General features: G+C 39.0%; 1 protein-coding gene and 1 long non-coding RNA gene across 8 annotated transcripts in view; both read right to left on the reverse strand.

Annotated features, from left to right (window-relative positions):
• The window catches only part of clstn2a (calsyntenin 2a), a 453,983-nt gene that overhangs the window by 401,134 nt on the left and 26,497 nt on the right, over nucleotides 1-26,352 (reverse strand). The window lies entirely within an intron of this gene.
• The window catches only part of LOC138742362 (uncharacterized), a 55,282-nt gene that overhangs the window by 2,863 nt on the left and 26,067 nt on the right, over nucleotides 1-26,352 (reverse strand). For all 4 annotated transcript variants that reach the window (XR_011344110.1, XR_011344109.1, XR_011344108.1 and 1 more), the window contains 2 exons: nucleotides 17,064-17,322; nucleotides 135-238 (listed from right to left, as the gene is read on the reverse strand). This is a non-coding gene — a long non-coding RNA (uncharacterized lncRNA). The remainder of the gene's footprint in view (nucleotides 1-134; nucleotides 239-17,063; nucleotides 17,323-26,352) is intronic.

The following is a 26,352-nucleotide window of genomic DNA, read 5'->3' on the forward strand; positions in this document are numbered from 1 at the left end:
GCTACGGGGAGGTTGCTTTTGTTGTAGATGGAGAGGAGGTTCTGATGATCATTATAGACTAATTCTCTGGATATCACTGAGCTGAACAGCAACATCGCATGGAGGAAGGGGGAAAATCATGTACATCCATTCACCTGGTTCAGGAATTTATCTCTTAGGTTACAAAGTGAAATCCTTTCATCCTATTCCTGAAATAGATGTCCCTCACTTCACTCAAAGCAAAAGAGCAAAATATAATCTGTAAAATAAAAAGTGAGGTCATATTTACAAAATGAGCACATCAATTGAGAAGATCCTTAATTTAGCACCCTGCTAAAAGCTTATCCAAACACGCACCACAGGCTCATTATAGAAATAGAAGCAGGAATTATCGAGATGCCAGTTACACATTCAACCTGCTGGATTTGTATTATTTCAAGATATAAAGAAACACTTTATATCAAATAATTGTCATGCATAGAATGGTTAAGCTCATAAAGAAAGCAAGGCTGAAAAATAACTAGAATCTCTTAGTTTACTGAAAAAAAATTACAATTCAAGTTACCAACTATTCCACTGTTGATGAAGCCCGTCAGTATCGTGTCAAGATCACTGTTCTTAGGGCCACTGCTGTAGGGCAGTGAGAGTTACCACTTTATCGCAAAATGTAATTTTGTTCAGCATTTTTGGACTCAAAGATGTGCACAAATTGAATGCCAAAAACTGAATGATGCCCCTAAAGGCACATTAGGGAATGAGTGTATAGTTGTTTTGTCAAAGATTTACTGAAAAATAAAGTAATATACAAAGCCCGAGGCATTGCTCACAGTTAATAGCCTTGCATAGAGAAAAGACCCGACTTGCTTGGGGAATCATCAATATCATAGATCCTCAGGGATCAAGCATCGTCATAGGGATTTGAGGTGGGCAAGGATCAGATGATAGCCTTGTAGTTTGGTGGCAAATTGATGAGGGTAGATGAGATACTGCAGGTATGGAAGGAAGAGATAATGTCAGAAATGCAGGCAGCAAATTACTGAAGAGCTTTGGGAGAGAGGTGAGGTTTCAACCAATTGAACAAAATTTTTCTTAATATTTCACTTAGAGTTGCATTTGAAAGCCTTTGGGCCTATTTTGTCTCATTGACTTTCATACACATCCTCAGGATCCTTACAAATTATGTGAGGGCCTGCTTCTGTATGAGACAGTACACATTCTGTAAGCCAAGTGGCTCACTGAAGATGGAATGATCATGTAACCTTGTAAAGAAATACTGGGAAGGTCAGACTTGGTGAAAGGTTATTTGAATGAAACATAGGGATCATAAGAATTTTGGTAGAGCAGATATGGAGGGGATATTATGGGAGAACCTAGAACTCAGGGTCACTGACAAGAAACATATGAAATTAAGTTTCTTCTCTGCATGGTAGCAAGTCTTTGGAACATAACTTCCTTAAAAGACTAGGTGGAGGTGGGATCTTTAAATATTTTTTAAGGCAGAGGTAGATTCTTGATAAACATGGGGTGAAAGGTTGCCAGAAAAGCTGGCAGGATTTCAGGTTAGAGATGAATGGCAGAGCAGGCTTGAGGGCCACAAATTCATATGCTTGTATGTTTTTATGTTTGCAACTGACATCGAGGCATGCATTAAACTCCTTTGGATGCAAATTTACACATCATGTATTATAACTGAGGTCCTAGGTAGGGAAAAATAATCTCACTGACTACTTTGAGTCCAAAATGTTCTTTTGAGATGGATGTTTTTAAATCAGCACTGCACCGATCAAAGCATAAAAACATGCCACTGCCCTGTCCAATTTCATGTCATTCGATACTCCAGCCAAACACAATAGATTGAGCTAATTTCTCTCACGAAAAGTTAAAATTCTGAACATCTCTCTGTGTCTCAACCCCATCTAACATGGCTTGCTTATCTTTTCTGCAACTATCAGGAATTGCTTACAGCTTCACCAACAAATGAGCTTTTAAATTCTCATCAATACATTCTCATGCTTCCAATGCAATTGATCACTACAGAAAAATGCTGAAGGATTCCTTCAGGCAGGTCAATTGAGTGCTTCATTCTATTTTCACAAGGTCAATTTATTTCCCAGTGGAAGATTATGCTTTTAAACCCGCACATCTCCCATAAATGCCTGACAGCCGATGTTCAATCAGGGATAGGTGTGGTTTGACAACTTTCCATGTTCAATTTATGGCATGGCTAAATTTGATTTAATCTTCCATTAGATTCCACTGACAGCTTTTCATTTGACTTTCTAATAACATTGTTAAAATTATAGTTAACTCAAGTACAGTTCTATTTAATACATTATTATAGAAAGTATGCATTGAAGAAATGTCATAAATCTGACTACTATATAGTTCAAAATTAAAACACTAACAAAGGTACTCCAACCAAAGAAATTTTTCAGGTTGAATTTCAACTCCCCTGTGGGTCTTGGAAGATCTTAAAAATAAAATGGCTACAAATTCCATGTCAGTCGTTTATCCTGTTAAATTAATCACAATTTTCCATTACAGCCACAAAGATAACCATCCAGATGATACTAGAAGGTGTTTACTTTGCTCCTGTGTTATTTTCAACAATGGATGAAAATAGAAGGGGGCATATTTGATGCTGCATATGCAGGAATTGCAATGCACAGCTGCAGACAAAAAGAGTATTCATATTCACACACTGCTAACTGACCTGATCAGGTGCTTAAACATCAGTGAGCAAGGATCCCAATGTTAGAAGCAGTTAGAAATCAGTTCAAGTTAACAGTACTGTATAAAGCTAGCCCGAACATCTTGAAGGGAAAGGGTCATCAGCAAGGTGGTTGTTTCTTGCCAAAGGACCCAGTTTAAAGACAACACTACACAGATGAGAAAGGTGGTGAGATTGAGAAATATCCTATAGTCACCAAAATGTCTGCGTGATTTCTCAATGTTCTTTTAAGAGGCAGTGAAAACAGAAAGTTTTGGGGTAAATGCCATGAGAAAAGATGCAGTGATGTGCTTGTCATAATGCAAAATGTTCAAAGAACTCGCACATTTATAAATTTAAATTAGATTTTTCTTTTAACTTAAGCATGTTAACAGGCCATTTTTGGTCCATCAGCCCCCGCTGCCCTATTACACCCAACTGACCTATGATACGTTTTGAATAGTTAGAGGAAACTGAAGGAAACCCATGCAGACATATATAATCCTTACCGACTGCATGGGATTTGCTTGGGGTCAACAAATGCAACTTTAAATACCATTTACTACCACTCTGTCATTCAATGTATCATTACACCCATCAAATACCTTTCTAAATTGCACCTTGCACCAAACATTCATATATTCCATTGCACATGAACTGTTAAAAATGACAGTCCCATCTTGCAAATTCTGCCAGATAGTCCACAAGGCAGTCTCATCATCCCAAGCACTTTGTTTATCTCTCTCTTAGAGGACAAGCTGGAAGCTGGAAGTCAATGGGAAACAGGGTTGGATTTGTTCAGAGCAGTCAACAACCTGGCCACAGAAAGGAGCTGGCTCGGCTTCTCTTCCTTTCTTTTCTCCTCTTCAGCTCAGTGTATAACTTGTAGCAAGTGGTAATAATGATTGTGAAATTAAACAGTACACCAATAACTTGCAGGATGTTTGATTGAGGCTCAGCCAATCCTGAAGTCCTCCACAACATTTCTGGCAAGAGAATCAAGTTTTGAGCTTTGCGATGATCTTGCTCTCATGTTTTGAGCAGTTGCATGACCACTGCTACTGAAACTAGGGTGTCCATTCCGAAGGAGGGCATGGTCACAGATTACACTGTGTGTGTGTGTGTGTGTGTGTGTGTGTGTGTGTGTGTGTGTGTGTGTGTGTGTGTGTGTGTGTGTGTGTGTGTGTGTGTGTGTGTGTGTTATATATAAATAATAGAGAGAGAAAAAAAAGTGGTTACCTTTGACCATGTCCTCCTTTAGAAGAGCTACCCTAACTGAAACCTGCAGAGATTCCAAACTTTTTTTGAGAGCTAAGTTTTCAGTGGAGGGGACTTGCTTCCTATGAACTAACTCTTGCGTTGATTTAGTGGGACAAAGTCCAGTGGCACATCCGTGGAGTGAAGGCATCATGACTGCTGACAAGACATTGGTGCGGTTGCACATACATGGGAGTGGAATCCTTTTTGCTTCTGATGCAAGGAAGAGAGAGGAACATGCAGTCTGTTACACTCTTAGGAAGACTAAAATCCTTCAAACCATTTGGTCTTTCCACCTTCTGTTCTCCTGTCAACTAAATATTAATGTTATCAGAAGCAAAGTAAAACAAAATGTGGAAGTCCTCAGTTGGTTAGGTAGCTTCTGTGTAGGCTTGACATTTCTGGTTGAGACCCTGCATCAAGATTGAGTAGGGAACAAGATCTAAACATAAAGATAAAGAATGAAATATGGGAAAAGCTATGCTCCGGAACTATGAGAAATACAATAAACACGAGGTTACGCATGATACAGCATAGTTGGTTACACAGGCTATACACCATGCCCCAAAAGTTAAATAAATGGGTCCCAACAGTATCGGACAGATGTTTTAGTTGTAAGAAGGAAATGGGAACAACAGTACATCCAATTTGGGCATGTGAGAAAGTGGAAAAGTTTTGGGAAGATCTAAACCAGGTATTAAATAAAATCACAAAAAGCAACATACCAAAAAATCCAGAGATCTTTCTTCTAAGTAATATAAGAAGTAAAGAACTTGGACTCGATTTGGATGGAGCACAAAAAAGATTTATTATGATAGCCTTAGCTGTAGCAAAAAAGTGTATTATGTCAACCTGGAAATTAGAAGATAGCCTGAGAATACAGCAATGGTACATAGAAATGAATAAATGTATTCCATTGGAAAAAATAACATATAATTTAAGAAATAACATCACAGCATTCGAACAAATTTGGGAATGATACATGGAACACAACAGAGAAATCCTACCGCAGACCTCCACCGCCTAAAATGACAGAAGGAGAAGAAGATGAAATGAACTGACCCAGTATGTAAAAGTAGAAGACACAAATTTCTTGTTTATTTTCATTGTGTGATGACATTGTTTAATGGGTTTAATGTATCATATAGGTTGAATGTTGAGTGAGTGGGAAGGGAGGGGGGTAAAGGGGAGAAAATGACGCTGTGTATATTCAAGAGGAAAATGTTTGTGTGTATTTTGGTTAGTATGGTTCATAGTGTGAAAAATAAAAAAAATTTAAAAAAAAAGTTTGAGTGGGAGAATAGCCAGTATAAAGCTGAGTGGAGGAGGGGTGAGGCAGGAACTGGCAGGTGGTAGGTAGAACAAGGTGAGGAAATAGATGATGGGCAGTTGTAAGAAGGTAGGGGAGGGTGGATATAACAACAAAAGATGGGAAGTGTTGTGGAAAAAAAAAGGGTTGCAGATTCTGGAATATGATGCAAGGGTGAATGTAATCAGTTCTCCGAGACAGCGCTGAAATGCTGATGGGAGAGCTACTGCCTCACAGCTTCTGTGATCTGGCTTTAATCCTGTCCTCTGGTGCTTTGTGTGGAGTTTAAACATACTCCGTACACCTGTGTGGATTTTTTTTTCAGACGCTCTAATAAAATGTGCTGGTTAATTGGGTGTTGTAAATTGCCCCATGTGTGAATGTGAGTAGTATAATCTAGAAGAGATTAATGGCAATGAAATTAGTGTAAAATCAATTGATCAAGAGTCAAACTGGTTCAGTGGGCTGAAGGGCTTGTTTCTACACTGTATGCGCTGTTCCCTCTAAGCTGTGCGCGCGCACCCGTGTTTTGCGACGACCGCTGAAAGGAAATTAATATGCGCACAAAAGGTCAGTTACCTCGTTCAGAAAATAGAATAAAATCTTAACTACTGGTAAACACGTTACTTCATAGACTGGAATCATACTTGTATTAGATTAAAACATGCCAATGCAGTTTTAATAGCCATGAGAGTTAGGCTGTGCCAAAATTATCTTGAAACAATTTAAAGTATGCATTTACAGAAGCATTCAGTGCGCACATCCTTTGGTCACAGGGAAAAAAAAGAAATTGCACAACATAAGATCTTTGCTCACGCCGACTACTAAAAAATTAGAGGGAGCAATGGCTGTATACCTTCATGGCTCTTTGAACAGAGACTTCGGTGAGCTCTCTTATTGAATTGTGATTGCGGCAAGCTTCTTCAGCCTCAGCCTGGATGGCTCACTGCCACTGTTCGCATGCAGGAAAGGCTTGACCTCACCACCAACAACCACTCACCAAGCACCCCATCGGCCCATTTGGATTTTGCCATATTTGACTAACGGGTTTTTTACCCCCAAGTGCATGTCTCGTTGGGTGAGAAAATTGCTCCCTGGACATCATGTGTGGGCATGGCCTTCTCTACTGAGTTGCAGCAACCTGATCTGCTCCACATGCCCATCCCACCTTGGTCTTCCAGCCATGTTGGTTCTAGCCATGGGTGCTTTTTTTTAGATGTTTGATCAGAAGCCTTGGAGTGAGCAAATAATCCTTCAGCATCAGCCATACCATTCCTTTAAAACAATTACAAGAAATAGCAAACATTTGTGCCAAAAGCCAGAAAACTAAAACTTACAGCAATAAACTATTACCTGCCTGATGATTCCTGCAAGGCCCCCTAAAGAGGAATCATTTCTCATGCTTTCTGTGTGTTCAGAAATGCAAGCATAAAAGGAGATTTTATCCAAATGGTTCAGCTCCAAAATGACACCACTGGCTTCAGCCCAGTGCTGCATTCTGATTTCCATTTTCCTGCAAACTTCCACAGGCAAGTGCACACACCAATGTGACACCAACACAATCAGTATCAATCTGCACCCTCACTCTAGATACTATTTCAGAAACCAAGCACACATGTAACCCTAAACCAAATTTATTTACTTTCCAGTAATATTCTTTGCGTAAATGCTGCCACGTTAATTTGAAAATGAGATTTCTATTACAATCATATTTTCAGTACTGCAAAATAATTTACTAGCATTAGCATCTAAACCAATGTTAATGAACCCTCAAATATCACAAAGGAATTTATTGTCATGAACAAGTCATGAAATGTAATGTTTTGTGGCAGCATCATAGTGTAAACATTCATATTATAACCATCTTACAACGTTGCTATATTGTGATGGTACAGATCTATCACCAATGTATATAGTGTATATAGTTACAGTATCTAGACTGTGCTTACAGCGATTGGCTGAGAGCTTAGCCACGCCTCCTGTCTGGGCCTTAAAGGGTTGTGTCCCTAGCAAGGTCAGATCATTCCAGACTGGTCGGCCACCTGTGAAAAGCTCCTGTCTTTTGCTAATAAAAGCCTTGGTTTGGATCAACAAGACTTTGATTCTTTCGACGAGCTCTACATGTATAAAAAATTTAAAATAATAGTGCACGAAAAGTAAGGCAGTGCCTTTGGTTCAGTGATAATTCAGGAATCTGATGGCATTGAGTGCTCGTCTTTAGACTTCTGTACCTTTTCCCCGATGGTAGCAGAGTGAAGAGGGCATGGCCTGGGTAGTGGGGGTCTTTGAGGATAAGAGGCTGCTTTTTTAAGGCACCGCCTCATGTAGATGTCCTCGATGGAGTGAAGTCTGGTGTCCGGGATGTTGCAGGCCAAGTTAACAACCCTCTGGACTTTATTCTTGTCCTGAGAGTTGACACCTCCATAACAGGCAGTGGTGTAAACAGCCAGAATGTTCTCCACAGTACAAGTAGAAGTTTACAAGAGTAAACTAAATATATATAGTTATCTATCCTAAAATAGACTATCCCGATAACTAAATAAATTTGGTATTTTCTTCAGCACTTGATTTGTATCCATGAAGAGTTTTATATTTTGAAGATTCCATTGCTTTATGTTCTACATTTAGCTGGTTTAACTTCCCGATGGATGTCTGTGTGGTTTATCTATACACAAAAGAAGATTGCAATTGGAAGATGGAATATTCAATAGATCCAGTACAGTTAGACCCTGGTGACTTTAAGTTGTCCTCTCAGCAGCATATTGCTTATTATGGGTGGATTTATCATTTTCATTGCACAAGGTTTTTTCATTAAAAAGCAATTTACCCTCCTGCCAATTCTCATCTCCAACTAAAACATGCCACCTCTCTAATCCCGCAAGTATTAAAGAATCCACATCTTTATTGAATTTCATATCGAGGTTTTGGGTTCCAGTCAGAGAGCATTCATAAAGATTTATGTTAATAAGTCTGTATGTCTTTTCACTGCTTTCCCCCCCCCCCCTAATTACTTCCCTTCATTTTTAGCTTCCAATGCCACATATTAGCCCCGAGTGAGAAGGCAGACAACTATCATGATTCAAGCTGTTATCTTTAAAATAAATTGCAGCGGATATCCAGGGTGAATTGCACTTATTCTCAGTGGAAGGGATCATTTCCCCTCACTTTGCATTAGAAACGATCTCATTATCATCCAATACAAATTATAAATTAAAAGAATCTGGAGTTTAGATGTGAAAACAGATCATAGCTCACATTAAAAAATAAACCCAAGTAAAATACCAGAACTATTCTAGAGTCTCAGCTAACATCTGTGCAGGAAAAACAGACCACTTTGTGCTGATGGTTGGCCAGTAAGTCCATAGGGTACTCCTGGCTATTGGGGTCTGTGTGGTGATGTATTCTGCCAATTCCAATCCTAAGCACGAAACTTGCTGTGTAGAACAGTCACTTGCAAGAATTCTTCAGTTATAGAAATATTAAAGTTACACATAGCATTAAAGATGTGAATAACAGTTTTTGAAATTCAAAAGCATCATCACCACAGATGGCATCAAAGTAAGTTAATGAAATAGTGAGAGGAAGAGATGCAAGTCAGGCAGCAGCTAGCTATGCAGAGGAAGAAAAAAAATCTAACATTTCAGCTTGATGACCTTTTGTCTGCACTCAAACGTTTCAGAATTTAATTCAGAACAAAAGGAAAGGAGAGTGGATGAAATGGTGTGGCAGAGTGGATGGTCATAACCTTCTGATTGCTCAGTTCACCAACCTTTGATGTCCCGAGCTTTAACCCTCCAAATGATCCAACCTTGATAGTCCTGATCCACTGATTCTGTGACAAAGTCCTGATTACCAACTCACATATACTACACAGCAACCCCACCCTCCAGCCCCACTATCCACTAGCTTCTTATCCAAACCCTGACTCAAATCCCATTTCCCAACCTTCAGCCTAATCATTGTGTAAGGTTTGCACTCTCTAAAACACACTGCTCTTTCACAGTTCTCATCTTTTTTGCCAACCTGACTCTCATCTTCTAACCACAGGCCTCTTCCTCTCGCCATCCTCTCACCACCATAGAGGTGCAGACTCAGCCTCAATCCAGAACAGCAATGAGTGCACAACAATCTTATATTAACACCCAAAACTGCTACAGAATTTTGCATTTGGGCCCACAAATGAAATAGATGTTGGAATCTTGCTCCAAAACCCATCTCAAATAGCTCTCTTGACTGATTAAGGCCCACATCTGCATTTCAGATTTATTGTCAGAGTACATACATGACATCACATACAACCCTGAGATTCCTTTTTTCCTGCAGGTGCAGCAGAATTACCACTAATTGGTAGTGCAAAAAATAAACTGCACACACTGTGAACATGTAATCCAGTGGTTCTGAACCTTTTTCTTTCCACTCACATCCCACTTTAGTAATCCCTATGCCATTGGTGCTCTGTGATTAGTAATGGATTGCTTAAGGTGGGATGTGAGTGGGAAGGGAAGGTTGAGAATCACTGCTCTAAACCCAATTGTTACTAATATATTTTGCTTGAGAAAAATTGTCATTGGCCCATTTCCTTTGGAGTTATGAAACCATGCACATAACTAGTCAATTAAATACGATTAAAACAGTGGTTTTCAAACTTTTTCTTTCCACCACATCCCACCTTAAGCAAGTCTGTATTAATCACAGAGCATCTATGGCATAGGGAATACTATGTAAGTGAGAAAGAAAAAGGTTGAGAACCACTGATGTAAACAATCAAAAGAACTGTAAATAGATAACAAATGTAAACAAACTGACTGTGCAATACAGGGAGAGCAGAGAAATTCAATAAAGTGCACAAATAAGTGTCCTTAAGTTTGAGTTTGTTGTTGAGGAATTTGATGGTGATGGGGTAGCAGGTGTTCCTGAACCTGGTGATGCGAGTCTTGCGGCACCTATACCTCTTCCCTAATGGCAGCAGTGAGAACAGAATGAGTGCTGGGTGGTGTGGGTATTTGATGATTGCTGCTGCCCTCTGACAGCATCCTTGCAAACAGATACAGAACATTATTTGAAGGGTGGAGCATCTCCTCATCCATTCAGACGTCCAAACAGGAGACAATAATTTTTGTTCCAAGTGACAGGAAATGAAGGCCTGAACAACAAAAGTAAATTGATTAGAGATACTGGCTTTTAGCGGAGTTGTGGATTTTTTACAAAGAGGATTCAAATTTATATTGTGACAAACATATCTTCACTCATATTAACTTTAGTTCTCTCACTGTAATTATTGTATTTGTCTAAGCTGATTGCCATATCTTCTAAACATAATTTAAAACGACTTAAAACTTTATTTGCTGGTGGCAATTAATTCTTGAAACTTCACCCCAAAGTGTCTAGCGCACACAAAATTAAATTTTGGAGACCTTAGTAATGCTGTAGAGCTCCCTGCAATAACTGCATAAAACTCAGTTAAAGTTTATGCAATTCAACCTTCCCAATTCAATATATTAAAAAACTCAAAACAAATTAAATGAAAGAGATATTTAAATCTTCAGTCTGTGCTGAAGAACTGACACACTAGTAAACAGTAACTTTCAAATATTGTTACCCAGAGCATTACACGTGGTCCCCAACACGTGTCCGAGTTCCATTCTGACCAATTGGTCGCATCTCAAAATGGACACAAGTCAGATGTAAGATACTTCGAGTTGACATGCTCTTAAGCTGCACCTGTGGCATTTTGTCTGCAGCCCAGCCTGCCTGGCACTGGAAAGACCTGTTGTCCACCACCATCTGGCCTGTGTTCATCTCCCCCACATCAAACACTGGCTCTGCCACTGCCTTCATGTCCCAAAAATAGAATACCTACAGTGACAGCGGTATCTCAGAGCCATCCCGGCCCATAGCCACTGCCATGTTGCTCCATCAAAATAAACAGCCCCTGGATCCCCAGGACCTGACACATAATATTTATATTTACATATATTTTTTATTTATTTTTAAAGTTTATACAGCATATTTCCAGTCATATGTATGGATGGTCATAAGTTGCATAGATTGTAAGTAGGGAACCATCTGTACAGCACAGCCCATGATATTGTGCTGACCCATGTAAACCTATTCCACAACAATCTAATCCTTTCCCTACCTCATAACAACTGCCCTCTCTTTTTCTAACATCCATGTACCTATATATTTAATGTCCATATTGTGCTACCCTCTGCCTTCAAGTTCAACTTTACATTTATCGGAAATGAAATCCATCTTCCACTTCTCTGTCCAACTCTGCATCTTGTTGTGACCTATGACGATCTACACTATCCACAATGCCTCCATTCTTCATGTCATCTGCAAACTTATTCTCTTATTCACAGGAATAAAAATGTGGAGCATCACTTCCTCAAGTTATCACTTAGTTCAGTCAATGTTATTACTGTGGATTATTCTTGAAGTATTTCCAAAATGTTTCCAGACTTTTCACATAATTCAAAGATATCTTTTTGAAAGAAGTTGGTGATTTCATGCAATAATATAGTTATTAACTAATCAAAACTCCTTTACAGTTAACTTTTGGTTCAAAGACTACATACCTAACTGATGGATTACTATAATTACTAAAACCTCAGATCAAATGGTGCACTGAAGCTCTGCAAGGTTGAAAGTTGTTACTACAACATTAGCATTTACCCAACTTACTCCCAAAGCATTTCCCATCTACTAATTTAACAGTGATATTGATCTATTCTGTTAAAATTGTTTAATGTTACAGTTAAAATAGAAGATCCAAGAACGTAACATCCAGGAAACACCATGAAGTCCAATCTCCACCCAACATTAGGTATGTCCTGTCTGAGAAATGTACCACAGTTTGTCTGCCAAAGATGGAGATACCACTTTTTATTCATCAGGGACTTTCTCACTGACAGCACTGTTAACTCAAGAAATGTTTCACTGGAATACCCACACTCAATGAGTTAGGAAAACCAGTGATTGTCAATAAATGGAGCTTCATACATAGCAGCTTCTAACATAATGGAAAAATCAAAGAAAAATCACATTTCACATCATCTTGACAAAGAACGAGATTGCTTTGTGCCCCAAGATGAACTTATCATACCATTAGCCTCATATCTCTGATCTTCATCAGAGGGCAATGGGAGGGAAGTGGGTTGTTGTGGCATCATTTGGAATTGGGACACTTTGGGATCTCAAGGATCAACTAAGCTACCAGCAGAGGGTCACAATGAGAAGTGAGGACAAAGTATTTTGGAAAGCAAATATTAGGGCAGCTCTAAATAAGAGTTCCAGCAGTTTCCACCCCCCCCCCCCACCCCCCACCTCCCCTTTAACTTCTGCTGCACGCATCATTGCAAATTGTATAAATTGCTGCGGATTTTAAAAAGGTGCTCAAATATTCACTTGAAAAGATCTTAAATTAAATCATGAAATATTCTCAATTTCAGCCATCTCTATACTTCTGAACCCTTGCTTTTCTGTGTATAACTACTCATCCAACATTTCTCAAAGCTAAACATTAAAACTGTTCATCCAAAGGCAGCAAATTCTTCACCAGCGACAACAGCGGACAGCATTCTGTGATTCATTTGAACAATATATGAAGTTTCCAGCTGAATGCAGACATTCAAAGAATTTAGACAACTTGCACTAGGTTTTATGTCTGCAAAAAGCCAAATCATAACTTACTCATGCCCATTGTTCAGTGACACTATGCATCTTTTATAATTATAGAATAACCTGATAATTCTGCCAATATTAGAGATTGAAAAGGGATACCTACATAAACAAGCATCTTTAGAAAATAAAACTGCATTTAATTGAATTCAGCTCCAGCTGCTGACTGTGTGGAGTTTTCAAGCTTTCCCTGTAACTGCATGTGTTTCCATTTCCTCCCACAGCCCAATATATGCAATTGTCAACTGTTGTCTGTCATGTGAGATAAATGATACAAACTGCGAGTTGGTGGGATTATATGGACAGAGTGTTACAGCATAAATTGTGAACAAATAGGATCATTATGCAGATTTAATGTGGTGAAATAACCTTACAGATAGAAAGAGGCAGCGTTAAAAAATGCTCTTTGGCCCATTGAGGTGACGATGGAGAAAAGTGCATGGTTAACCAGAGAAAAAAAATGTCTATGATATATATTATTTCTTTCCATACAGGGAAAATTTCATATATACTTTCTTGAAGTTGTGCTTTATTTTACAAAAGGTATCTGGCTGCAGCAACTGAAAATGTTGGTACACATGTACATTATCCTTGTGTGTATTACAATAAACTCGTCATCATCACTGTCTGCTCCTAGTTTCCTCTTCCCAAGCTTCTAATTTGCATGCAGAAGAAAAATACATGGGTAGAGATGGTCAGTAAACATTTTGAATCTCAACCCTCTATCAAAACTAAGATAGAATAGGTGAAATTACAAATTTAAAGGGGGAAAAGGCCTTGAAGCGACAGAGTACAACTCAGAAGGTGTGGAGGTGGAGAGACAGGGAGAGGGAGAAACTATAAGGAAGGGAGTGGGGAAAGAAAGGTTAGAGAAAGGGAGAAAAAAGTACAGGAGTATGAAAGGAAGAGATGTAAACAGTGGAATCAGATCAGTGTAGGAGGTACTTAAAATTGGAAAAACTCAATGTTCACGCCATTCAGTTTATGGCTGACAAAGAGAAATGTGATGCGCTGATCCTCATTTTATTAACCTTGCCCTAAAAAATGGACAAGGCCAAGGACAGACATGTTGGGGGAGTTGAAGTGGTTGGCTATGAGAAGGTCAAGTTTAGAGCCACAAACAGAATGCAAGTGTTCAGAAAAGCAGTCACCTAATTGGTGCATTGTTTCGCTGATGTCAAGGTAGCCACACCAAGTACACCATATGCATTGGTTTAGGTTCAATGCTGAGCCTATGATGGACTATGGGGAGAGACTGGACAGGCTGGAGAGGGGCATGGATGGGGTAGATAGTGAGAAACTTCTCACAACAGCCAAAATCAGAAGGCTCCGGTGAGGTGAAAAGTGTCAAAAAAGATTTTGTTTTCACCCATAGGATGGTTGTCTTCCAGACCCTGCTTGAGAAAATTTAATAAGGAACAAGTGCTTGAATTACCAAGATATAGATTATTATAGACCAAGTGTTGGAATGGGATTATGATAGACTGGATCTGATCAGCGGAAGGGACACAAGCAACTGTTTCTATGCTCTGTAACCTCATAAAAATACGACAATGCTATACATTGGTTCCTGCTGGCCATTCTTAAACATGTTCTAAATTACTTTTCTATTGATGATGGAAGCAAAATTTGGAAGAGAGTGCTGTTGATTTGACATTGTCACCTAACATTGCCCCCACCACTTCCTCATCTCCCAAACTTTCAGACGAAAAGACCAATTACTATTTTTCAGATTATTCAGCACATTTAAAAATAATCTGTAACTTCATCATTTTTATAAAATGAAAATGTCTGGGCAAATCATGACAAATCAACCTGGAAAAAGTTATTTGGATGCTCTTCCCTCCAACAACATCTAAATGACTGTCAAATTTTTAACCAATGTTAGACCTCTAATTGCATATTAAAATATGTACAACTATATTATTATAATTTTCAAATATTAATTAAAAATTCAAAGCTTATTTACCATATTGTAACCACGCCAACTTTCCACAAGATTGCAAGATGAAGGCAATGAGTGATAATCCAATAAAATATTCAAATCAATGTTTACTGGTGATTTGAACTCTGTGGGATGCACATGCTTAATTACAATGTTATGTTTAAATTAATGTTTTCTCCAAGAATAACTGGGGTTGAACAATATTATATTCTTTGAGGGGTCTGGGTACTTCTGTAAATATTCATCAAGGTCCATTATTCCTGTGGAGCTGATAACAAAAAGGCTCTTTCCAGGTTGAATTCAAGGTCATTGCATTGGTTAGTAAATTAATGCAAGTATTCTTTTGATAGGGTAGTGACTGATTCCTGGTTCCTCCTCCATGAATGAACTTATCCCTAGGAGAATTGCTGCAAACCCCGCACCAATCATAAATTATAATTGGAGAATATATCGAGCAAAAAAAAAGGCAAATATTGGAAATGAGCAAAAAACTGAAAATGCTGAATGTTAAGTAGCAAAATTGGGGAGGAACAGGGATGATTGGAAGATAGCTATTTCATTCAGGAGCCGAATAGATGTGATTATTCCTTCAGATGGTATAATGAAGGGAGTGCATATGAAAAATAGATGGCTTACCCAGCTGTGAAATTTTAACTTCTCACACTTAGTAATTAAATTTCAAAAGAATAATTGATGAATTATTGACGAGATGCAGGTATCCTTTCTGAAAACCATTTTCAAAACTTCAATGCAATTAAAGCAGCCCTGTGTAAAGTGTGAGCTGAACATCACTTCTCTCATAAATTGTCTCTCAAGACATTCTTTTCATTTTGCCTGTGGGAAGTGTTATGCTACCTGGTACATACTATGGGCTCTGGCATTATTTGCTTTTGCACTTGGGGGACTCGCTCATTCCTCTTCCCTGCAAAGATTATAAATTCACGCAGCAGAATTGTCAGTCCAAATCCTGTCCTGCAACGATATACCATCAGATGGTTCTTTCTCCATCATTATACAATGCTTTTTGCAAGCACTGAGAATAACAACACAATCAAAAGTCATCATTGTGGAAAATCTGACACACTGTAACCTAAAGTTCTCCCATTACGAACTTGTCATCCTGCAGTAAGCATGGCATCTCTGGTAATAGATCCCCCACCCCAGCAAAGTAACTTAAAGGTTTCACAAAGCATCAATTGATCATTTGAAATGGCACAACACTGAGGGCCAAAGAGCCTCCACTGTGATGCAGTGTTCTATTTCTCTGCTGGCCTTTTGCAGCATAATAGCTTATTCAGCTCACAATGTTCACTTAATGTTCACTTGGCATCAGCAGCAGTGGAAGACAAGCAGCTCCCAATACAATGAAGAGACAAGGAATACTCTCTATTCATTTAGTAATCGCTGAATCTCAACAGCCCAAAATGCTTTATGGTCATCACCCTGTTTCTCTTAGTGTCATCTGGTATTTTGCAACAAATTATCTCCAAAACAAAAAAACTGCACCTGAAATATTTTATGTATAAATTATATTTTTTTTAAAAACCATGAAAGACTGGAGAAGAGAATGTAACAACCATTAAGTTTTGGCACTGAATCTATGCATCTGAGCATTCATGTCAACTTCAATCACATAATGAATCTAATGCTGTGGTATAGATTTGTAAGTTTCCCAATAATTCAGACGTGAATGATCTAGTCTGTCTTACTGTAGTCAGACAAATAATAAGCTGTCTAAATTGTTTGATTGTTAATTTAAGAAAAATGCAAGGACAAACATTGGTTTAGCCTACAACATATCAAAAATTAATTCAATGACTTCTTCTAATTTAATTTCTTTTTATTTGAGTTTAACTGTGGATTGAATATGCCATGTGAAAAATATTTACTGGTAATAAAAACACTCAAAATGTCAAGTAGCAACAGTGAGAAGAGAAACAAAGATTGATAATATTTCAGGACAACGATCCCTCAATGGAATACGTTTCAAGTTTGTGGGTGTGGGGGGGGGTGGGGCGGTGAGAAGCCGGTATTATGGAGGAAAGGACACCAGCGACAGCTGTGATTAGGTCTGAACTTCTGTTGACAGGTAATGGTTAACTTAATAACTAGCAGCTGGAAACCCAAAAGTGAAATAAGCTATTTGAAACAGCTACATCTGAGACAAAATGGATAATTACCTGAAATTGTTAAATTCAGTATTACATCTTGAAGGCTGCAGCATATTTAAAGAGGAAACAAGGTGCTCTTTTGCAGACATCCATTGGCTTCAAACGAGGCCAAAGACTGGGAGGACGGAGTGGCAGCAGTGTGGAGAATTAAAGCAACAGGTGACGGGAAACTTAGGGTCATCTTGCAGACTGAATGGAAATGATCTTCAAAGTGGTTCCCCAATCTGCATTTTTTTTCTCCAATGCTGAGAAGACTGTATTGTGGACACTAAATGCATGGCAAAAGAAAAATTGCTAATTAATCTCTCAATTTGCTCCAACAACACTCAACATGAGCAACTCATCCTCTACCTGGTCACATTTTAGCTCCCTGGACATTCCTAAATTTTAAAAACTTCAGCCAATTGCTCTCTTTTACTTTTGCTTCCCAGAAATATGGCTTTATCTTTCTGTTTCAACTGGATTTTTCTTTTTTTTTCTCCTATCTCCGATAACCATATCCAAATTATTATCTGGACAACTCCTGGTTTGTATCCTTTCACAGGCAATCCAGTGCAACCTCACCCCAATTAGCTAAATGTGTTAAAATGGCTTGAACCCCATATCGCCAAAGTCAATGATAATTCACAAGATGTTTCAAACTCAAATGGCAGATTCTGGACTCAGAAACAGAGCTAAAATACCATGTTAATATTCAAATCTTCCTCAATTATTTTCTCAGTTACAATGGACTGGTCACTTATGCAAAAACTCTGAAAATGCTACTTTCAGAAGTCAGTTATTATTTGATCATAGAGTATGTTTTATTAGAATATGCATCCCCCTTGAAAGCAGTAGCCTTCATTTGTAATGTCTTAAGGATTTCCCCAGTCTTCAGTGGATGGAGTGAAACATTTTTGCGAGGAGGGCACACACAAATTGTTTCCCCCCCCCCCAATATGTAAACATGTCGAGCAATATTTGTAAGCAAATCTCCCTCAATTCAACTAATGCATTGTCTTTTGAAAATGTAAAAAGTGCTATACAATCTTCATTGGCAGATTCTCTCAATTTTTCTCTGTCACCCAGAGTGGCTCAAGTGCACTTCCCAATACAAGGCAGGCTGCTTTTCAAGTGACACAAATTGTACCTTGCTGGTTGTTCCTTTGTGCCCTTCATAAATTGGAGATCTGTTCCTTCCCACTTCTATCACAGATGGAAAAATCTTATTTTCAGAATGAATGAGGGAGCAAGTACCACTTAATGCATCTGGGCCAACTTAATGAACCAACATTGTCTCAGTATGAAATGAGACTGTGAAAGTTCACATCCTTGTTGCAAAATTGTAGAAATTTGACCTAATCGCTGACAGATTGTAGGTTATAAAGTTTAATCTCTACCAATCTTTAGCTTTTACTCATAACCACATGGAGTTTAATGGAACTTTTATTGCATCACACAACAGGTGCTGAAAGATCTGATGCAGCCCAAAACGACAGGTGAACAAGATGGGAAACTGTAATCACATATTTCACAAATTTTGAGTAAATCAAGTGGTAATCAAATGCATGTTAATGTGTGAGGTAGATCTGTTCAAAGAAGTGTTCAATTGCCATCAGAAAAGTTAGCAAAGCATTCAATTGAGGTTGAAGTCTCAAGTAGGAACAAAGTTTCACAATTAATTTTTTTTTCAAATTTACCTAATTTTTTTCATCAGATAAAAGTAGTTTACAGTGAATACCGTGATTTTTGTTTTGGCAATTTAACTTGTGTTGGACTTCCTGTTCTTGCTGAACAGCATTAATATAAATTGGGAAAATTAAACCTCCAAAAACCCTTTATTAAATTCTCAAACGTGACTTAAACCCAAAGGTAGCAACTTGCCAGCAACACAGACATTAATGTGACAAATTATGTTGTGTTTTTGGGAGATAAATTGGGGCAGGTTTTTTAGTGTAGGTCACATACAACACTTCAAAACAGATTTCATTTAAAATACTGGACCTCTGCTCAAGCCAGACAGGCCACTCCAAATGCCTTTACAAAAGTTTTGGGGAGTGCCTATCGAGACCTCACTAATGGATGGCTGTTTGGAAAAGCAACAGATGAAAGAACTTGGAGGATTAGGTTCTAAGCCACAGTCTGTCTGGGTGCAGGTTGCTGTTCTAAGAGGGTAGCGTGGTTTTGCAAGCAAAGTGAGTAAAACAGGCATTTCTCTGTGTGTGTGTGTGTGTGTGTGTGTGTGTGTGTGTGTGTGTGTGTGTGTGTGTGTGTGTGTGTGTGTGTGTGTGTGTGCGCGCGAGTGAAAGAATGAATGAATTCAGTTCAGCAGTAGCAGCTGGGACTAGAACAGGACAAGCCAAAGTGCTGAAAGCCAGGACAACTATAGTGGAGAGAACCAGAGGAATTAATAAGCCTTTGTTGAAGCTACAAGATATTACAAACGCACAGCACACAGGAGATGCAGGCTAAAAAGGAAGGGGGTGCAAGGAGAAGGGAATAAAAAACAAAGACATGAAATATTTGTATGGACTTCATAGCAGTGCGCTACCAGGAGGAGTTATGCGAAAAATCAGAAATAAAAGAGATGAGCAGGGAAAATGGATCATGAAGCACAATTCTTTTCCAGTGCCATGTAATCGAATTTTCATTTTACACAGAGCAGTTGTGGGTGAAATCACAGCGATGAAAAGGTCCAACTTATTACAGGAAGTTCATGTGAGCAGATGATTGAAGTCAATGGCTGCTTGCACTAAGTCAGCATTGTTGTCAATTCCTGGTGCTAGAACAGACACCAATGAAATAACAAAGGGAGGAATTGATTTTGTTTGTCAGATGCCCCCATGATATCTCTGCTGGGCAGTGAACAGCAAATTGTGAATTGTAGAGATGAAATGACATTTTTAGCAAAACCATGCAATAGCAAAGTTGAAAGTAAGTGCATTCAAATACCTTAAAAGTTGTTTCAACATTACAGATGGTGGTGGCAGTTGACAAAATGAAAGGAGTGTGGAAGTGACAATGAAATATTTTATGAAGTATTGCTGTGAGATTTCATACAACCTCTGCCTGAGATAACATTTGGGCCTCTATTGCCATTCTACATATCAGAATGAGGATGATATTCTGCAAATTGATGAGGTGTAGAATCATAAGGGACACCCACTTATATGGTTGCCTCCCTCTGACTCCCTGATGTTCTTGAAGTGGAAGAAATGAGTGACTTTATGCAGGGAGTAAAATATTCATGTTGGAGAAAGTGGGGTGGGGGGTGAATGAGAGGATAGTCAGTGCCTGTATTTGAGCATGTGCATGTGCAGGTACTTGTATGGGTATGTGTACTTGCAGTGAACTTGGATTCACTGGTATTGTGTTGTGTTGATGGCTGACTCCACCCCCATCTGATCACATATAACCTTGATTTCCCACCTAAATCCAGAACCCTTCCAAAGGCTACTGTGAGATCCTACCCATAGTTATAAGCTAACAAAAGCGTTTGTTCTCCCTCCAGTCCTCACGACTTTTTATTTGCACTACAGTACTTTAGTAAAGAAGTCAACATGTACAAATGTACAGACCATTTCAAGACATCTTGCAAGATAATGCCATTTATTATTTTCAATATTGCTCCATCGTCCAGAGATCCTCATTTTTAGAGTGGACAACTTGAATTAACTCTTGGCAGGGACTTGCAATGTTGTATCTGGTGTATCTATTTGCCACCCTCATTGCAATAGACCATTTTCCTTGCATGTATTTCACATGCAGGAAATTTTAAAAAATGTCTTTTCCACTCTCCTGTCATTGCTCCCCTATTTAGGGTGGCTACAATAACAACATGCCTGTACTGTTGCTTGAAAGGTTTACTACATTCTCGGAACATTGTACAACACTATTGTGCTTATCTGACCATCATCCCATCAGTATCCAGGCAAAAGGAGGGCAGAGGTTGCAGGTAAACACAGATGGATGAAGGCAGGAAAGAAGATAAAATGAAAGAGGAGCTGATAGTTGGAGGTGGGAAGAAGATTGAAGGAAAGCAATGTTGGAGGAAGAGAAACAGATTGAAGGGGTAGAATGGGAGGCTGATGACCACATGTGGTTGAGGGAATCTATAGAAGATTGGAGGGCAGGAAAACAAAAGATTGGAAGACATGGTAGGTTGATGAGAGAGGGAAAGCTGAAGGTAAGAGGCTGCTACAGAAGTTGTACAAGGTTTGGGAGATAAGAGGAATAGAAGGAAGGTGAGGTGCATCTGATCTGTCATATAGAACAACAGCATAGAAAACAGGCCATTTTCTCATTCTAGTCTGTGCCAAAAACCTCATAATCACTAGTCCTACTAACCTGTACCCACTCCATAACCCTCTAGACCTCTCCCATCCATGTATCTATCCAATTTATTTTTAAAACATAAGAGTGAGCCTGATGACATCTCATTCAACACTTCCACCACTCTCAAAGTAAAGAAGTTCCCCCTATTGTTCCCCATAAACCTTTCCCCTTTCACCCTAAAGTCATGTCCTCCCTTATTTATCTTTCCTAATTTAAGTGGAAAGAGTCTACTCGCATTTAGCTACACCTTTCAAAATTTTGTAAACCTCTATCAAATCTCCCATCAATCTTCGATGCTCCGAGGAATAAAGTCCTAACCCATTTAATCTTTCCCTGTAACTCAACACCTGAAGGCCTGGTAACATCCTAGTAAATTTTCTCTGCAGTCTTTCAATCTTATTGATATCCGTCCTGTAGTTTGGTGACCAGATGCACTCCAAATTTGGCCTCACCAATACCTTATACAGCCTCACCATAACATCTCAATTCCTGTACTCAATACTTTGATTTATGAAGGCCAAGATGCCAAAAGCTTTCTTCACAACCCTGTCTACCTGCAATACCTCTTTCAGGGAATTATATATATGAATTCCCAGATCCCTTTATTCCTCAGAACTCCTTAGTGCCCTACCATTTACTATGTATGTCCTACCTTGGTTTGTCCTTCCAAAATGCAACACCTCACACTTGTCTGCATTAAATTCCATCTGCCACATTTTTCTAGTTAGTCCAGATCCCTCTGCAAGCCTTCCACAATGCCTCCAATCTTGGTGTTATCAGCAAACTTGCTGACCCAATTTATCACATTATCATCTAGATCATTGATATAGACATCAAACAACAATGGTCCCAGCACTGATCGCTGAGGCACACCACTAATCACAGGCCTCCAGTCTGAGAAGCAATCATCCACTACCATTCTCTTTCTTCTCCCATTCAGCCAATTTTGAATCCAGTTTACAACCTCTCCATGGATATCTAGTGTCTGAAACTTCTGAATTAGCCTCCCATGAAGAACCTTGTCAAAGTACTTACTAAAGTCATTGTAGACAACATCCACATCCTTTCCTTCATCTACCATCATGGTAACATCCTCGAAAAACTCTATAAGATTTGTTCAACATGACCTACCACACACAAAGCCATGCTGACTATACTTAATTAGCTCTTGGCTGTCAAAATATTTGTATATCCAATCTCTCTAAGAACTTACCTACTACTGACGTCAGGCTCACCAGCCTATAATTTCCTGGTTTACTTTTGGACCCTAATTTTAAAAAAAAAACAGAACAACCTGAGCTACCCTCTCATCCTCTGAAAACTTATGAAAAAGAATGTTTTAAACATTTCTGACAGGGCACCTGCAATTTCTAGACTAGCCTCCCTCAAGGTCAGAGGGAATATCATGTCAGGCCTGATGGATTTATCTACCTTTATTTGCTGTAAGGCAGCAAGCACCTCCTCCTCTTTAATTTCTATATGTCTCATTTGCCATTTGTTTGTTTCCCTTCCTTCATTAAACACTATGCCAGTTTTCCGAGTAAATACTGATGCAAAAAAACTGTTTAAGATTTCCCCCATCTCATGATTTCCACTCTCAAACCATATAGTTGACCATTCTGATCTTCTACGGGACAAATTTTGACTCTTACTACCCTTTTACTCTTAACATACTTGTAGAACCCCTTCGGGTTTATCTTCACTTTATCTGCCAAAGCAATCTCATGTCTTCTTTTTAGCTTCCTAATTTCCTTCTTAAGTATTTTCTATACTCTTCTAGTACCTCATCTGCTATAAACCTCTCTTCTTCTTTTTGACCAGATTGCTAATATCCATTGCAAACCAAGGTTCCCTATGTCTGTTAACTTTGCCTTTAATCCTGACAAAAACATGCAAACTCTTTGAAGGCCATTCACTTACTGACCACATTCTTGCCAGAAAACAACTTATCCCAATCCACTCTTCCTAGATCCTTTCTCACTTCCATAAAATTGGCCTTTTTCCAATTTAGAATCTCAACTCAAGAACCAGACCTGTCCTTATCCATAATTAACTTGAAACTAATGACATTTAGTCGCCGGACCCAAAATGTTCGCCTACACATGCTTCTGTCACCTGACCTGTTTGGTTCCCTAATAGGAGAACAAGTATTGAATCCTCTCTCACTGTTACCTCTATGTAAATTCAGAAAACTTTCCTGAACACATTTGACAAACTCCAAGCCATTCACCCCTTTTGAGAGACCCAGTCAATATGTGGAAAGTTAAAATCTCCTACTATCACAAATTTCTGTTTCTTACATCGGACTGCTATCTCTCCACAGATTTGCTCTTCCAATTCTCTCAAACTATTGTTTGGTCTAAAATACAACTCTATCCGTGTGGTCACACCTTTCCCATTCCTCAATTCCACCCGTGTGGCCTCTGGAGACATATCTTCCTAGCTGTCCTGACATTGCACAGCTGAGAATTTTATACTTACATCCCTCCACCTCTATCACATCTGAAACAACAGAATCTCAGAACATTGAGCTGCCAGTCCTGTGCATCCTGCAACCAAGACTCAGTAATACCAATGTCATAATCAAACATGCCAATCCACACCGACAATACTCCTTGCATATACCTGAGAACATTTCTATCACTTACAAACCCTTTGATTTCTATCTATACATGCAGTCAATGTGTTATCCTTCTCCACCTCACTATCTACAACACTGGTTTCTCTCCCCTTTCAAATTGAGTTTAAATGCACCCCGGTACAGCATTTGCAAACTGCTTGTATGGATATATGTCCCCCTCTAGTTTAGGTGCAAACCATCCCGTCGGAACAGATCCTACCTTCCCTGGAAGAGACCCCAATGACCTAGAAACCCGAATCACTCCCACCTACACCACGTCTATAGCCACGTGTTGAGCTGCATTATCCTCCTATTTCTAAACTCACTAGCACGTGGTAACAATCCTGAGATTACTACCCTGGAAGTCCTCTCCTTTAATCTTGTGCCTAACTACCTGAACACTCCTTTCAGGACTTCATCACAATTTCTACCCACGTCATTGGTCCCTATATGGACCACAACATCTAGCTCTTCACCCTCCCTCCTGAGAATGCCATGAACTCGATTTGAGATATCTCAAACCCTGGAACCAGGGAGGCAACATACCATTCGGGATACTCAATCTCTTCCACAGAACCTCTTAACTATGGAATACCCTCTCACTACAGCTCACCTTTTCTCATCCTTTCCCTGCTTGGCCACAAAACCAGATTCCATGCCAGCAAGTGGATCATTGTGGCTTGTTGTCCTCCTCAACGGTATCCAAAATTGTATACTTGTTATTCAGGGGAACGCCCACAGGGAAGCCCTGCACTGACTGCCTGTTCCTTTTCCCTTTCCTGACCATTACCCATCTACCCTTCTCCTTCCTCCCAGATGTAATAAAGTCCCAATAACTCCTATCAATCACCTCCTCTGACTCCCGAATGTTCTGGAGTTTATCCAATGCCAGCTCAAGTTCCTTAACTTTGTTTTCAGGAGCTGCAGCTGGATGCACTTGAAGTCATCAGGGATACTGCTGGGTTCCCTGACAACTCATATCCTGCAAGAATAGCATTCCCTTACCTTGATTTTCATGGCCCAAGCTTGTGAGTATTTTGACTATTGACTTAAAATTTACCATTTGTCATGTCACAAAAGTATTTGCAAAACAAAATTTTGTTGACAGGCAGGATTGTTTTCCCAAGGGTAAAAGGATATGATTTAAGGTGAGGGAGGGAGAATTTAAAGAAGATTTTCAGGGCAAGATTTTTTTTTTACATGAATGATGGTGTCTGGAACAAATTGCCAAGGAGAGTAGTGCAAGCAGAAATCATTGTAATATTTAAGAGGCTTCTTGGTAGATTCATGCAGAGATGCAATTTAATTTGGCATTGTGTTTGGTATAGACATCATGGGATGGAGGGTCAGATTCTCTGCTGCACTGTTCTGTCAAATCATAGAGGCTCCATGAAAGAAAACATAATTTTCTTGTATACAAACCTTCGGCAAAATTATGTGATGCTCGCACAAGCATTAAACCATTTAAAATAAATAGATTAACACATGTGTAAAAACAGGGCCTATCATGTTTTGCATTGGAGCATGAAGTCTGACAACAACAAAAAAAATTAAACTGTCACTAGGGAGACAGTGCCAAAAACTATGCAGCAATTTAAAAATAAAGGGATAGATTCAATGTAACTGGAAATAGATGGTGGAGGTGGTTTGTTGGTGGACGGCTCATTTGCACTTCATTCTACCAGTGAACAGAATCAAATATTTAAAATATTTACCATTTTAAGTTTATTTGTCACAATATACCTTCTACTGCAAGCAAGGTTATCTCTAGCATTACATACAACCATGTTTAGAGCACAGTTGACAGAGCAAAATGAAAAGGAAGATCAATTAGCACCAAGCTGTCCAATGTAGTGATATTCATGGTCCCACAAACTTTCACAAGGGCTAGAATAATGATATAAAACCTTGCCCATTTAAACTAACCCTCACCCTACAAACACAATTTTTTTTGTTGTTATAAACTTCAATCTGCTAAATCGCATATTTAACCTCATTATGTCAAAAACCATTATACCCTTAATTCTTTTATTTAACTGATATTCCAATGTGCGTAATTTACATAAATTAAAGCTCAGTGCATTGCATTCTCTCCCCATACAATTCTATGTAGTGCTCAAAAGATGGAAGTGATGTTTGAGAATTGGGGAGGGTGGGAAGAGGCTGACTTGCATTTTTTGGTGCATTTCCAGATTTGAAGATGCTTTCTCTGATCTGAAATGCTTGATCATATTTATTTCATTTATGATAGCGTCAGTGTGGCCCGTCATGCAATCATTGATACACCATCCAGCCCACACATGGTAAAAGGTTGCCCGTCCCTGCTGTAGATCAGGAGAGCCAGTGCAAATGGTGAATTTTGTA

This window comes from Narcine bancroftii, chromosome 9, assembly GCF_036971445.1.
Source record: "Narcine bancroftii isolate sNarBan1 chromosome 9, sNarBan1.hap1, whole genome shotgun sequence".
Taxonomy (NCBI): Eukaryota; Metazoa; Chordata; class Chondrichthyes; order Torpediniformes; family Narcinidae; genus Narcine; species Narcine bancroftii.